Consider the following 15,190-nt stretch of genomic DNA (forward strand, 5'->3'; position numbering starts at 1 on the left):
TTCTTCTTCTTCTTCTTCTTCTTCTTCTTCTTCTTCTTCTTCTTCTTCTTCTTCTTCTTCTTCTTCTTCTCTCTCTCTCTCTCTCTCTCTCCCCATCCCCACTCCTCTCAGTTAACTGACTTCAAATTTGTACATCTAAAATGGCACTGGTGAAAAATAACAATAATGCTATATAATTTCAAGCATAGTTTTAAATCTCAATGGTGAGAACTAGTGCCTCTCATTGAAATGTTAGGAGATGTGATCTGATAGAAACTTATTTGTACAGAAATATATTAAGGATATTCTTCACCATGATGCCCTGGATCCTACCTTTCCCACTTCATAACTAAATATTTCTCAAAGTAGTAGGAAGCAGTAGCAATAAATTTCAACGATAGTTGGGTGAGGGGAAAGTATCTCAATACAGATATTCCAAACATGTAATTCCACATCTGTTCCCTTGGCCATATAAGCTTTTAGAGGGTAGAGACTTTCATTTTTATATTAACACAGTTCCTGGCACATAGTAGGTATTTAAAAATACTCGTTGATTTGACTTGATTTTGTATTGTCATAGCTTATAATAGGTGTTTCATTAATGTTTGTTGAGTTGACTTGAATTGTTCTTAAGGACAAAAACGGGTACAACAATCTGATTATTAAATTTCTCAAAACAAAATGGGTTTTAATATTTCCAGAAGACCTCATAGATCATACCCTTAATGCAAGTATGTCCTCCAAGTCTCCATTCCTTTCAAGGCTACAATCTTGACTCTCCCTGACTTTTTCTACAATGCCCCAGAAACCTTTTCATCCTTGAAACTCACTTCATCCTTTAACTTCTCACACTGTAAGTACCTTTCCCCACTGCAGCCTCTTCCTCAGATCATCTGGTTCTTTTGAGAATCAGCATTTTAAGGAGAATGCTCAAGCCAACCATGTTTTCATTCCTCTCCAGGCAGCACTTCTGATTCTACCAGACATTATCTATAGTTATCCCTTCCATGTTGTGGGGGCAGTGCCCCCATAATCTGGAAAATCTGGGTAAAATATTGTGACCTTTCTATATAGTATATAGAAGTCTGAACTATTATAGTATCAAAAGATAAAATATGATGACATTATACAACAGTATACATCTATTTTATGTATTAATAAGTTTCTAAACCTTTTCTGCATTGTTTGCTTGCCTTCACGTGTCATCTTCAGCTTCCACAAAACTCCCCCCAAATTCCCATTTAATTTCTTATGCCCACCTGCGATATAGCAAAACCACAATCAGTCAAGTTGTGATGTAGAAGAGATAACTGTACATACAATGCCCCGCTAGCTTCATTGATCCCATTTTTCAGCTCCATTTTCTGTGTGGTCATTGCCCATTAGAATGTAAACTCTTGAAGGAAGGGACTGTTTTTCTTTCTATTTGTATTTCTGTTCCTAGTACTTACCATAGTACTTGGTATATAGTAAATACTTAATAAATGCTTGTTGACTTGTCTCCAAGTGGATTTTCCCCCCAAGAAGCTCTGGAGATAGATCTTTGTGATTCCACTTCCTGAATATGATGATGCTTGTAAAAAAAAAAGAGTAATACTGAATTTCGGACCTGGGAAAAACAACAGTCTATTGACAGATAATTTCTAGATAGAAAAGGCTAATACACCAGATGAAATAAGTGAGGGATAATTACAAATCTGAACTTTTTATCTCTCTGAGAATCCTTACATGAGTGAGTCCCCCTATATTTCCAAGGCTTGAAATACACTGATGACACACAGCCAGGTACCGTTCCTGATCTGCAAGGAAGCTTTGGTCCTGTTGGGTTCAGATCCAGGCCTCCCTTTAGGCAGTCGAATGGCTCTATCTTTCTAAAAGGCTCACCGTATATATGTTGAATTTGACTTTAGTGTTACTGCAGCTCAGAACTAATACTTAGCACAGTGCTTAGCATGCACAAGGTACTTCATAAATGTTCATAGATTGTTTGATTAATATCTCCTGAATTCAGCTTTGCAGGCATGGAACACCACCATACATGCAAGTGCTCACATACTAATAGAAAACAACATATATACAAATAATTATATTCAAAATTCATACAGAATAGATGATGGTAGCCTGAGATGGGAAGGCCAACTAAGGGGATCCAGAAAGGCATTCTATAGAAGCTAGTCTTTCAACTGAGTCTTGAAAGAAGTCAGAAATTCTTAGAGTTAGAGGTTAGGAGGGAGAACATTCTATTCATGGGGAGAAATAACAGGAAATAGCAGAGACAGAGGCAAGACGTATGTGAGGAACAGCAAAGTCAAAGACAGTAAGGTCCCATATACACCAAAATGTTAGTAGAAAAATTTTTTTTTTTGTAATAGCAAAGAATTGTGAACAAAGTAGATAGCTATTAATTGGGGATGGCTAAACAAACTGTGGCATAAAAACATAGCGGGCTATTACTGAACTATAAGAAACTGAAAATATGAAGAATTTGGAGAAGCCAGAGAAGACATATAAACTGATGTTAAGTGAAATAAGTCAACCAAAAAATACATGATGACTGTAACAATATAAACAGAAAGAATAAAAAGATGAAAAGGGACGCTATATAATTATAATGACCTTGTTTGGCACCAAAGAAAATATGAAAAAAATGTATCTCAATCTCCCTCTGCCAAAGCAGACTAGCATCTTCTCAGCATCTTCTTATCTTAAAGAGTTGCCTAGAGCTCAGAAAGGCTAAATGACCTTACCGCATGCAGCTAGTATGTCAGAGGATTGCAGGTCTTCCTGGCTCCAAGGCCTCCTGTCTATTCCCTATATCACATATATACAAATTAATCTTCCAACAAATTGTCTCACGGTACTTTTGTAATAATAGTTGATGAAGCAGCTCAAACATGCATGCAAAATAATGAACTTTGAAGCATCTAAAGTTATGCCCATAGGAAATGAGTCCATTGATTTATTACCTTTAGCTTAACTGCTAGAAGGGAAAAAAAGGATGCAGGGCAAGCAAGGCTATCAACTTAATGCTTATTCTTGACATGAAACAAAAGGCCATTATTTATTTTAAAACATTTACTTCTCCAAGCCCCTTTCTGTGTCCTCCTAACCACTTTGGTTTTGTTGTTGTTGTTCGTCCTTCCTTTTCAGAGAGGACCAATGACATCATGAGATGAAGTCTTGACTTGTGTGTGAATTGGATTTAAGTGAGGCAGAGTCTCACAAAGTCATCAGTCTCACTCTCTTCCGGGTTGTTCATGGTTAGAGACATGACAAAAGTCAAGAAAACTGGTGATGGCCTGTGATGCAGTGGATGATCTTGGTGTCTTTAATGTCTGATCAATCTCTAAGCGCTCCACAACTCCTGCTTCAGCCACCTTCATGGCTGTCAGAACAAAATGTTCTCATCCACCCATTCTGCTGGGGGAAATCTTTTTTTTTTTTTTTCCAAATCTACTCTTTTAATTTTATTGAGAGAAAACAGGCTCAAAGAGATCAAATGACTTTTACAAAATTATAGAACTAATACATAATTGATGCAGGATTTAAATTCAAATTTTTTCATGCTTTAAGTCCTTTGAATTCTTTTTTAAATTAATTTATTTTGATTTATCAACAATCATTTTCATATGCTTTTGATTTTAAATTTTTCTCCCCTTTCCTCCCCACCATCCTCTCCAAGATGGCGTACAATGTGATATAGGCTATACATATACATTCCTATTAAACATATTTTCACATTAGTGATGTTGTAAGTAAGAATTAGAATCAATAGGAGGAACCACCAGAAAGAGGAAACAAAACTCAACAGAAGAGAAAAAAAGTAGCAAATAGTATGCTTTGATCTGCATTCAAATTCCATGGTTCTTTCTTTGGATGTGGATAGCATTTTCCATCACAAGGCCTTTGGAGATGTCTTAGATCCTTGTATTGCTGGGAAGGGTTAAGTTTATCAATATTAGTCATCGCACAACATGGCTGTTATTGTGTACAACGTTCTCTTGGTTCTGCTCACTTCACTCAGCATCAGACCATACAAATCTTTCCAGGTTTTTCTGAAGTCAGCCTGTTCATCATTTCTTATAGCACAGTAGTATTCCATTATATTCAACTTGTTCAGCCATTCCCAATTGATGGGCATCCTCTCGATTTCCAATTCTTTGCCACCACAAAAAGAGTTGCTATAGATATTTTAGTGCATGTGGGTCCTTTTCCCATTTGTATAATCTCTTTGGAATATAGCCCTAGAAGTGCTATTGCTGGGTCAAAGGGTATTCACATTTTGATAGCCCTTTGGGCACAGTTCCAAATTGCTCTCCAAAATGGTTGGATCATTTTACAATTCCAGCAACAATGCATTAGTGTTCCAATTAGTGTTCCAATTTTCCCAAATCTTCTCCTACATTTATCATTTTCCTGTTTTGTCATATTGGCCAATCTGATAAGTGTGATGTGGTATCTCAGAGTTGTTTTGATTTGCATTTCTCTAATCAATAGTGATTTAGATAATTTTTTCATATGACTATAGATGGCTCTAATTTCTTCATCTGATAACTGCCTGTTCATATCCTTTGACCATTTGTCAATTGGGGAATGACTTGTATTCTTATAGATATGGATTAAAAATTCTTTCCCAATTTTCTACCTTCCTTCTAACCTTAGTTGCATTGGCTTTGTTTGTGCAAAAACTTTTCAATTTAATGTAATCAAAGTTATCCATTTTGCTTTTTGTAACGTTCTCTATCTCCTGTTTGGTCATGAATTCTTCTGTTTTCCATAAATCTGATAGGTAAACTATTCCTTGCTCTCCCAGTTTGCTTATAGTATCAGCCTTTATATCTAAATCATGAACCCATTTTGACTTTATTTTGGTATATGGTGTGAGATTTTGATGAATGCCTAGTTTCTGCCATACTCTTTTCCAGTTTTCTGAGCAGTTTTTGTTAAAGAGTGGGTTCTTAACCCAGAAACTGGGGTCTTTGGGTTTATCAAATAATAGATTACTATAGTCATTGACTACTGTGTCTTGCATACTTAACCTATTCCACTGATCCACCACTCTATTTCTTAGCCAGTACCAAGCAGTTTTGATGATTGCTGCTTTATAATATAATTTAAGATCTGGAATGCTGGGGGAAATCTTCAAGTGCTTAAAGTAGACATCCCCCCTAACTCACAGATGGGTTTGACACCTGTCAGTTACCCTCAACCTCATTTAGCCTGTCAGCTGAGATGGTTTTACTAGGGTGTGGCTGCTGCACCTACTAGTTTCCTAGAGTCACTGGCATGTGAGAGTTGAGTACCTGGTGGATACTCATGATAGATAAGCAGCCCTGAAAAAGGCTAAGGAAGACCTAACTCAGATTATGGTTTTCTAACTAAGCCCCCAAATTGGATCTTTGAATGATATTAATAGCTGTTCCTCTGTCTCGTTTTTCTTGAATTATGAATCCATAGGCCCATAGGCCAGAGAGTTTTGACTTTCCTACCTGAGTGGGTGGGCAACAGTAACAAATGATGCAAAAGGTCAAGAAGGATGAGGACTGAGAAGAGGCCACAGGATTGTGCAATTAGAAACTAGTAAACTTGGATAGAGCAGTTTCAGTTGAATTAGGAGGCCAGAAACCTGACTGAAAAGGGCTAGCTAGGTGGTGCATTAGATAGAGCTCTGGCCTTGGAGTCATGAGGATGTGAGTTCAAATCCAGTCTCAGACATATGACACTTACTAGCTGTGTGACCCTGGGCAAGTCACTTAACCCCGATTGCCTCACAAAAAAGGTGGGGGGGAGGAAGTGGAGATAAGATAGAGACTAAGGCATGCAGATACTCAGTATGTACTTGTCAATGAATTAAAAATACATACATACATACATTATTTCTTTAGAACAGCATTAGAATTTTAGAGTGGGAAGGGACCTTAATGGACACTCAGTATAATCAATACACAAAGGGAATCCTTCAGTTTTATATACAAGACACTTATATTGAATGATCATTTAACCTGTTTTACTGGGGTGCGTCAGCTGCACTTGCTACAGCTTCCTGGAGCCATAGGTGAGAATTGGCTATAAGGTGGATACCAAAGGTCGATGAGCAGCCCTGAAAAAGGGGCTCAGAAAACCCTCACACCAGAGATGCTAGTCTTCCCTGCATATCCCAAAAGACAGGCTAAACCAGATTGAGGTCAATTGACGGGTCTCAAATCCGTTGATGAGTTTGGGAGCTGTCTACCCCAACCATATAAAGACTCCACTCAATAGAACGGTCGTATGAGAACAATTTGTTCCAACACACATGAAGGCAGCTGAAGTTCTGCAGAGTGATTAGAGATTGGTCAGACATTGAAGATGCCAAGGTCATCCACTGCATCCCAGGCCATTGCCAGTCATCTTGACTTTTGTCTTGCCACTCATCTTTGATGACTCTGGAAGAGAGAATGAGGCTGATAACTTTGTGCAACTCTACCTTGCTTAAATATAATTCATGTATGAGACAAGCCATTATCATTTGATATCCTAGGACCTCTTGGAAAAAGGATGAACAACAACTTCTGTTTGAAGAAATCCAGAGTGGGAATCCCCCTTCTCTCAAGGCAGGCCATTCCACTTTTGGAAGCTATAATTATTAAGTTTTCTTGACTAGATTTTCCTTTTATAAAGCTGATTCATTCAGATTCTTGTTCTACACAAGATAATGGCAATTCTTATATTCCATATGTACAAATTTATTGGTTAATGTTAAAGTCCAAATTCTTTATCCTATCATTCAAGGCCCTCCATATTTTGGTATCATCTTTTTCCAGCCTTAGTATCATACTACTAGCTACTATATGCCCTACACTCTAGCCAAATTGAACCATTTGCTGTCCTTCTTATATAGGTTGTACTTTCTGACTTCTGGGCAGCTGAGTGGATAGAGTTCCAGGCCTGGAGTCAGGAAGACTCATCTTCCTGAGTTTAAATCTGGCCTCAGACTCTTATTAGCTGTATGAGCCTGGGCAAGTTATTTAACCTTGTTTGCCTCAGTTTCTTCAGCTGTAAAAGGGGCCGGAAAAGGAAATGGCAAACCACTCTAGTGCCTTTGTCAAGAAAACCCCAAAAAGGATCATGAAGAGTTGGATACAATCAAAATGACTGAACAACAATAATAACAAATTCTGACATTTGACATTTGACCTTTGATCATACTCTTCCCTATGCATAGGTTTCTCTCTTCCATCTCTACTTGTTGAAAACCCACTCTTCAGAATCTACTTCAAATGCCACATATTCATAAAGTTTTCCTTGATCTCTCCAGTTAGAAATGATTTTATTCATTCTCAGAATTTTCATGGCACTTTACATATCATTTATGTTATTACTGTTTATTGAATTAGCCTCTCAGTGTCATTTTTTTCTCCTCTATAAAATGGGGATAATAATAGTAACCACCTCACAAGGTTGTAGTGAAGATCCAATGATAAGACTACATATGAAAAGCACTTTGCAAAACTTGTAGTCTTACTTATATAAATGCTAATTATTGTTATCACCTCATGTAAATTTACTCTACCATGCAGATAAACTCAGAGAATTGTAGTAGGATGAAACTTCATCTTGAAGTCAAAAGATATGGGTTTAAATCTCTGTTTTACTGCTAAATCCCTGAACTGAGTCTATGAAACGGGGGTACTCATATTTGCATTTCGTACTGCTCTTTCTAAACCTTTGAGCTTTTACATGATTATCAGTTTTCATAAATAAGAACTCACATAATAATAATAGCTAGCATTTATATAGTGCTTTAAGTTTTATAAAGCACTTTTCATATAGGCTCATTTGATCCTCACAACAATCTGTGAAATAGGTCTTATAATTATATAATTATTTTCATTTATCAGATGAGGAAACTGAGGCTGAAAGAGTTTAAGGGACTTGCCCAGGGCCACACAACTAAGTAGGAAGTATCCAAGGCAGGATTTGAACTCTGATTTTCCTGACACCAACTCTAGCACTTTAGCCACTGGGTCATCAAAGCATATTAAAGCTTATAGATGGCTATTTATGCGTTATCTCAATTGAACCTCATAACAACTCATAACAAAGCAAGTATTATTATCTCCATTTTACAAATGAGGAAACTGAGGGTTTGAGATTAGGCAGCTTATCCTAGACATAAAGTTAATGTCAGGGTTATGTTTCAAACCTAAATTTCTTCTGAGTCCTACACTACGTTTTATGTATACGAAGGGCAAACATTATGATTTTAGGTGTTCACAATTGCAAAAGCAATATTATATTATTCAGATCAACAAATGAAGAAATATCTAGCTAGCTTTGAGCCCATGAGTTACTGGTCTTTTAGTCTTAGTTATTCTGGTGAACCTCCAAAGGAATAATCTTGGATACATCTTATAGACTTACCTCCTGAAAATGCCAGTTGGGAAAAGATTTTCATTTCTAAGCAAGATTTCCACAGAAACAGGGGTATAACTGACATTTATTTCATATGCACATGTGATTTCCTAGTCCTACCAATAAATGTTACACTTGATACACAATTAAAGAGGATGAGAATACTTTAGTAGAAAAACAGTAGCCTGGGGCTTAGGCAACCAGAGTTCTAGACCTATGTCTGCCATTTATCAGCCATGTGTCCTTGGGAGTGTAATTTAGCCTTTCTAGGCCTCAGTGTCTCTATCTGCAAAATGAACAAATTTGATTTTGTGATCTGTGGTTATAACAATTCTATGGAAATGTCAGTTTTTGAGAGGACAATATATTAATAGCACCCAAACAAGAGGAGAGTCCAAAAGCAAATTCTAAACTGGATCCTTCAGACCACTCTGGAGTTTTATCAGTCTTAGAGGATATTGATGAGAATGTGTAAGTGTCACTAGCTAAATGATATATTAAGGATTATTATAATCAAACCTCTTACCAAACAAAATTAGTTGAATAAGGCAAAAAGTGGCAAAAAAAAAAGTCCCAGAAAGAAGTACTTTGGGAAGACTAAGGAAACATTAAAAAAATTGGAAATAACCCTATGGTTCTTTCTAACAAAAGGTACTCTGGTTGGGCAGAACACCCTAAGAAGCAGGCTAGTAAGTAATACTACTAGTAGTTAGCTATAGGATAATCAATTTAGAGATTGAAAGGACCCTTAAGGACATTGAATCTAAGCCTTTCTGTTTTACATTTGAGTAAACTGAGCCCCAGGGAGGTTATGTGACTTTGGTCTACAAGTAAGCAGGCTGCAACCTATCAGTGAGAGCAGAAGGACAGAGTAGGGGGGAGGAGGAGGTGGAAGGGAGAATTGTGCTTCTTTCTCTGCAGGACTTAAAATGGATGCGTCCTCAGACTTTCTTATTTGGCTCCATGAATCAATGGGCTAGATAGAAAGTCCATCCTTAGTAGGACTGGGGAATTAGAGAATGAGGCTGGAGTACCTTTCTTCCTGCCATTGAAGGAGGATGGAGGTAATACATTTTCATCAATGTACATCAGTGGCTCTGGCAGGCTCCCATGGACCTGTTTTTACCATCAGTAATCTTTAAACATTTTTTTCTTTTCACTGAACCTTGCCATAGAAGGAATAGATTTCTGGATTCATAGGAAAAATAAACTGAGAACCTTTGTTTTTTAGAGGTAAAGGGACCCCACACCCCAAAACAAGATAAGCTTAAGCTCTAGAATAATCAGGACCGCATCTGAAGAACTTTTAACCATCATGACAGCTTCATTTAGCTGAATATAAAGAGGTACTACTACAGACAATGGCCATATCATTAAAATTGGACCTATTTTAAAGGCCTAGAAAAATCCATTTAAACTACTTTTTAATGTAACTATTAACAGAGTGGCATCTATTCTCCTGAACCAAGTAATGACAAGAAACCTAATTTGTACTGAAAAGTGTTTTGGGCAGCATTGTGGGATCCCAAGGTAGTGTAGCCAAGGGATGGCATTTCCCCCTCCCAATGCCTGCCTTTAGACCCAGAAACTACTCTCCTAGTCATTTTTGATGTATTTTTTCCAAGTGTGGGATTTAATTTTCTCCTTATCTTCTCATCTCCTTTGCATATCTGCTTTCCTCATAGCAGGGTTCTGAGGGTTAATCATTTATTTAGTGTACAGGAAAGTACTTTGGGCAGCTCAGAAGGAATGCCCTATATAAAGAATAAATAATACAACAATAATAGTGCACTGAATTGTGCTTAGTATATAGCTCTCATCCCGGGTCCTGCCCAGCTTCTTCTAGCTATTCTTTATCAATGGGACAGTGGTATGAATTATTTTGTCAATAGGGTGACTGTGAATTACTTAAGGAAAACATAGCAATAAACCCTTGCTCATAGTGCATACCCAGTGGAAATTAGACAAGGAACTTAGATGAATTGCATCTTGGCAGGTCCACAAATGTGTGTGTGTGTGTGTGTGTGTGAGAGAGAGAGAGAGAGAGAGAGAGAGAGAAAGGGTTTATTGCCTTTTTGAATGGTTGTGCTATCCCTTATTTGTCCCCATGAAGAGAGAAGGCATTTTAGCAGAAGAAGGCAGAGATAATAGGGGGAATGCTTTGAGAGGCCTGGGGCATTTTGGAGGAGAGCAGACATTCAGTAGCCAGAAAGTATAAGTGAAAAAGGATGAAGGGGTCTATGGGATATTGAAGAAGGATGAAGAATGGAAGATGGGAGGGCACCACAAATCTTTCGTACTGACCTTGCCTTCTTCCTAACTCCATGAGACCAAATGAAAAGGCTTCTACTGGTCTTCTTTGTCCCCTTCCCACTTTTTCTGCCCTGGGCTTGTCTTGTGTTGCTTATGTTGTTGTTTAGTCATCTTCAATTGTCTGTGACTCTTCATGATCCCATTTGGGGTTTTCTTGACAAAGATACTAGAGGGGTCATTTCCTTCTCCAGCTCAGTTTATAAATGAGGGAACTGAAGCAAACAGAGCCAAGTGACTTCCCCTAGGTAACATAGCTAATAAATGTCTGAGAATGGATTTGAACTCAGGTTTTCCTTGCTCCAGGATGCCCAGAGAAGAGAGGGAAAGAGAGAAAGTACCGAACTCCTCTAATCTGGAAGCACAAACTTCCAATTCTCTGGGAACCAAAGGGGAAGGTCTCTTCCTCTTCTGTACCTCCCAGACCTCTTCTCTGATTTAACTCAGATGCATCCCTCTCCTTATATCTCCCTCCTTCATCTGACAAAGTAAGCCAGTTCTAGGAGAGAGGCACAGTCTTTGACAGAACAGCCCCAGGTTTGGTTCACTGCCAGCAGCAAAGAAAAGGCATGTATGGGACTATTTCCCATGTAAATGGCTTCAAAAAATTCTGGTTGCTAATGTCTATGGAAAATCTTGAGTGTCCTAGGGGTAGGGCCTTCAAATGAATGATATGGCAAATTCAAAGATCAGCTGGTAAACTACTGTCTCCTGAAAGAAATGGAAGCTCCTTAAGGGCAGGAACTACTTCATTTTTGTGTTGGTATCCCCAGTATCTAATACTGATATACAGTAGGTGTTTAATAATTACAGATAGGTTAAGATCTGTTCTAGTCTTAAAATAAATCATCTGTCCTTGATGTCAGGGAAATGGGTATTTTATCTATCAAGCACCACAGGCAAATTATCTAGAAAGGTAGAAAGAAGATAACATGTCACATTGTGTGGACTGGCTAGTCAACCTTATATTATATATCCATGATTTTCTTGTTGAGGGTAGTGCTTCTTGCCCATACAGATCACACCCCCATCCTACCTCAATCAACTGTCTTCTGTGGCCCAAAACAAAACACTAATTGACTGATTACCAACCTTTGACAATAAGACTTTCCACACTCAAATGTCCTTCAAATTAGGACCAGGCCCACACTCAAAGTCTTTTCAAGATGGAAGGACCTGCCTTCCAAACTCACTTGTATGCCACAGGGAGGCACTATGTGGTCAGATCTCACAGAAGTAGATTGATAACCAACCGAAGTCTGAATTGTATTTCAGAGGGAGTTCGAGAAAATGAAATATAAATGACAAAGTCCAGGAAAGGGAACCGGCAGACAGATCTAAGGTGTGGTAAAACAATGAGATGAAAGTAGGTTATTTTAAATATGGCTATTGTTATGACCAGGAGCTGTGAGATAGGACCCCAAGTAAAGCAGGCCTTGTTGACAGTCACCATTGTCAACGTCCATGACGCACCTGAAGAACTGTGATTTCCTGGCATTTGAACTCCACTGTTTAGGAAAAAAAAACAGCAGCCTCCTTTTCTGTCAACTTTAAACATATTACTAAATATAAGCATCAACGTCAGCTAATCAATCAACAAGCCTTTATTGTGACTACCATTTGTTAGGTAATTCAGTGCTGATAGAGAGGAAAATGAAATCATTCCTGCCTTCAAGGAACTAATATTCTATTAAGGAAGATAGCAGGTATTGTATATATAAGAGTATATGCAAAGTAATTTTTGTGGGTGAATATAAGGAAAAGTCCCATGGAGAAAACAGCACTTCAACTAGGCTTTGGAAGAAGCTAGCCATTCTAATAGGTAAGGGTGAAGAGGGAGTGTATCATAGCTGTGGGGGACGGGTGCAAAGATAGGATGTGATGTGTGAGAAACATTGTATTAGTATACAAGTATAATTAACATTTTAGTAAGTGACCCTTAGTGATGCTTTTGGGGAGGAAATTAAAGGGACGGGCTCCTCTTATTCCCATCCTTTCGTTTCTGAGCATGTGCTAACTTTAAGTTTCCTGGCAATGAGGTGAGAAACCTCACTTTGGTTCTCTCCCACTCTTAAGTATGGGATTTGCCAGTAAACCAGATCATCTAGCAGAGCTGACACCAAGTCACACATTGGTTAGCTGTGCCTGGGTGTTTTTTTTCAAAGCCTTCAGTGATCACACTTTGGAACCAAAGAACATATAATAAGTATTTAGTGCTTATTATAAGCCAACAAGTATTTACTAAGTGCCTGCTATGTCTCAGGATTGGAAAAGAGGCAAAGTCTTTGAGAACTCCCAAGGAATCTCCCACTTTAGAGGATGTTCCTAGGTAAGCATCTTACTCACTCCTAGTCCTTCTTCGGTATTTTTCTTCAGAAAGGAGGGAGGAAGGAGACACTAGATGGTTACATCTTTACACAAACAAAGCTGAAATAAATGTTCCTTTTCACTCTTCTGCCCCTTCTACAATGCAGGAAGCATGAGGTTCAATAATCAACAGGAAAAGTATATTTGTGGGAAGAGGAATAAGCGACATTTATCTACTGAGATTAGTGATCCAAACAAAATATTTGCAGGATTCACATCCTCCTAAAAGCCTCACGCTCAATAGTCCTTACCTCAGAAAACACACGTGTACACACACACACACACACACACCACTTTTATTTCCTCCAGTGAGAAATCTCTATATGCAACAAATATAGATCCCAGGCTTTAGGGAATGGCTTAGAGGATCCTATAAACTAAGTGGTATGAAGTTGTAGAGAATAAACTATTTTCATTACTAATATTGAAAAATATTGGTCTTTAATAGGGATGCTAACCTTTTCCCATAAAACAATGTTGCTTACTTATTCATTTAGAGCATTTTATGACTGACCTTTAATGATTAAAAAACACAGGGATTAAAATATGAGTAATTATAATTTTAATTGCCAAATGGTACAAAACTTTGTGTATGTTCGAATTCCAGCAAAATATCTAGAATAGAATATAGGAAGATTAGCTCAGAACCTTTTTAGAATATGAAAGGGAATAAAACCCTTTGTTAAACATCTACTGTGTGCCAAGCACTGTGCTAATCACTGTGGATATAAAGAAAGCCAAAAGACAGGCCCTGAGCTCAAGGAGCTCTCAGTTTAATGTGGGAGACAACATGCAAACAACCATGTACAGGCATAGCTTGCTGTATTGCACTTGGCAGATATTGCATTTTTTACAAATTGAAGGTTTGGGGTAACCCTGCATTGAGCAATTCTGTCGGCACCATTTTTCAACAGTATATGCTCACATCATGTTTCTGCGTTACTCTCAAACTTTTTCATTATTATTCTATCTGTTATGGTGATCTGTGATCAGTGATCTTTGGTGTTGCTATTGTAATTGTTTTGAGGCACCAAAAACTGCTCCCTTAATTGATAAATGTTGTATGTGTTTTGACTCCTCCACTCACTGGCCATTCCTTTGCCTCTCTCCCTCTCCTCTGATCTTTCTATTCCCTGAGACACAACAATATTGAAATTAGACCGGTTAATAACCCTACAATGGCCTCGAAGAGTTCAAGTGAAAGGAAAAAATCAATCAATATGGCCAACTTCACTGTTGTTTTATTTTAAGAAATTGCCACAGCCATTCCAACCTTCAGCTCCCACCAGTCTGATGGGTCAACAGACATCAGCACCAAGGCAAGACCCTTTACCAGCAATAAGATTACAACTTACTGAAGGCTCAGATGATGGTTAGCATTTTTTAGCAATAAAGTACTTTTAATTAAAAATATACATTGTTTTTTAAGACATAACACCATTACACATTTAATAGACTGCAGTGTAGCATAAACATAACTTTTATATGCACTGGAAAACCAAAAACTTCATGTGACTCACTTTATTGCAATATTTGCTCTATTGTGGTGGTCTGGAACCAAACTCACAATATCTCCTAGGTATGCCTGAATAGTTAAGGTATATACATGATAAATTGGAGATAATCTTAGAGAAAAAGTACTAGAAATATGGAAGATTGAAAAAGTCTTCCTCTAGAAGCTGGAATTTTAGCTCAGACTTGAGGGAAGCCAGGAGGCAATGAAGTGGAGGGAGATTTAACCTGTTCCAAGCATAGAGGACAGTCAGTGAAAATGACTGGAATGTAGCATCTTGTGCTAGGAACACCAAAAAAGCCAGTATATTGTATCACAGGGTCCATGGAGGAGGTGGTGTTAGGTGTAAAAAGACTACAAAGAAAGGGAAGCTATGGTTATGAACACCAAGAAGATGATTTTATATTTGATCCTGAGAACTACAGAGAACCACTGGAGTTTATTGACTAGAACTGTGCTTTAGGAAGAACATTTTGGCAGCTGAGTAGAAAGTGGAATTGAGTGAGAAGAGACTTGTGGTAAAGAAACCAATCATCAGGCAATTGCAATATCCAGGAGTGGGGTGACAAAGCTCTTTCTCAGGGTGGTGGCAATGTCAGAGGAAAGAAGGGACCGTAGTGAGAGATG

This window comes from Vombatus ursinus, unplaced genomic scaffold (assembly GCF_900497805.2).
Source record: "Vombatus ursinus unplaced genomic scaffold, bare-nosed wombat genome assembly UNPS02014942.1, whole genome shotgun sequence".
In the NCBI taxonomy this organism is placed as follows: domain Eukaryota; kingdom Metazoa; phylum Chordata; class Mammalia; order Diprotodontia; family Vombatidae; genus Vombatus; species Vombatus ursinus.